Here is a 1,909-nt window from a genome sequence, read left to right as displayed (position 1 = left end):
ATGGTTTTAAGATTTTATTTTTATTTTATTATTATTTTTGATTGATTTTGGAGCTTGAACTCTGGGCCTGAACACTGCCTCTGAGCTCTTCAACTCAAGGTGAGTGCTCTATAAGTTGAGCCACAGTGCCACTTCTGGTTTCTGGTGGTAATTTGGAGATCAGAGTCTCAAGGACTTTCCTGCCCAGGTTGGCTTTGAACCACAGTCCTCAGATCTCAGCCACAAAGTAGCTAGGATTACAGGCATGAGCCACTGGCACCCAGGCATGACCTGTTTCTAAGATTTTGATGGTGAGAAAAACTATACTATTCATACATAGTACTTTGTGTACACCTATATTAGGTTCCAGGAAACCAAGGATGACAAAAGTTATGAAATAAGCATACATCCAAACTGTTTAACCTTCCACCATTCTCTTGAGTATTAAACCCAAGTCACCCTTGGCCATTTGCAAGGGCTTCTTTATTCTCAGTGTTAATGTTAGCTCCTTGGGACACCACCAGTTTTGCTTTTTGCATTCTCTTCAAATCATAGGCTAAGTGTCAGCAGCTGTCTGGTGCATTTCAGTAGCCTCATAATGGGCCTTAGCATCTGGATTCACCCCACCTTCTAGTAGCATGAAACAATGTTATGCCTCTTTTCTTGAAGCTGCATAATGTAGAGGAGTACAGCCATTTTGATTAATAGCATTTGCTTGGGCACCTTTTCCCAGCAGGGCTTTTACAATCTCGTCCTTGCTGGCAGAGCAGTGGTATGATCAAACAAACCTGCATCATCTTTATCATTCACTGGTTCTTTAAGCTGCAGCAAGAATTCAATGATTTCTGTAGGTCTGGCTGAACATGCCCAATGCATGCATTTCTGCACTCCTGGTCAGTTCTAGTAGCTAGGGACTTTTCAGACTTCAATCCCACCAGCATCCTGTTGTAGGCCAGGTTGCACACCATTATGTTCCCTCCCCCGCTTTTATTTCCTCTAGATTACCTTGAAATCCAAGCAAGATAATTTTTTAATGTGGAAGTCTCTTGGCATTCGACAGTATTAAGCAGTAATATTGGTCTCTGCTCTGTAAACAGTGTTAGTATTTTTGAGTCAGGATTATTAAAATTTTTGCAAAATTTTCTTTGGGGAGCAAAAATCAGTACAAGTTTATAATCATTAGATTGAGACTTCTTGTGAATTTCAAATGAAATGCATAGAACTAACTTAATACATTACTAGGAAGAACTCTAGAAGAAACATGAAGTCAGATGGTAATAGAACATGGTAGTTCTCAATCATGAATGTGCATTAAAACCACCTAGAGGAATAAAAATGTAGTGACACACAGACTGACCTCAGATCAGCTAAAGGAGTATTTCTGACATAAGTACCAAGATTCATTGCTAAATTGACTAACTTAGATTGCCTGTGAATTTGAGTGGCTACCTTTGGGAGCAAACATGCAGAATCTTGTTGTAGAATAATATTCCATATCTTGTAATTTACCTCTTTGCAGAGTCCAGAGTTATTTCTATTGGCCATGTTTGCAATGGCTCAGAATGTACCATAGAAATGTGATATAGATTAAAGTCTGTAGGAAATCTCTGATAGAGAAATGCAAGGTCATGTGATGTCAAGACAATTCCATTTGTTTATAGCCACTTTCCAGTATGTTCATGACAGGATATTTAACAGTGGTATCTCTGAGAATCAGTAATATGAGGATCATGTAGAAACTTGTTAGAAATGTGAAATTTTATTCCATTTTAGAACTACTACATTAAAAACTCGGAGCAGTGTGTTAGTGACTCACACCTGTAATCCTAGTTATTCAGGAGGCTGAGATGTGAGGATCACAGTTCAAAGCCAGCCCAAGCTAGAAAGTTTGTAAGATGCTTATCTCTAATTAACCACCAGAAAACAGGAA

General features: G+C 38.8%; 1 pseudogene; it reads right to left on the bottom strand.

The window, feature by feature from the left end:
• Positions 1 to 397: 397 nt before the first annotated feature.
• On the bottom strand, positions 398 to 1,524 carry LOC122117297 (annotated as a pseudogene).
• Positions 1,525 to 1,909: the final 385 nt, after the last annotated feature.

This window comes from Dipodomys spectabilis, unplaced genomic scaffold, assembly GCF_019054845.1.
Source record: "Dipodomys spectabilis isolate Male_0828 unplaced genomic scaffold, ASM1905484v1 ptg000140l, whole genome shotgun sequence".
NCBI lineage: Eukaryota > Metazoa > Chordata > Mammalia > Rodentia > Heteromyidae > Dipodomys > Dipodomys spectabilis.
Note: the sequence above shows the minus strand (reverse complement) of the source record. Positions and strands in the feature narration are given on the sequence as shown.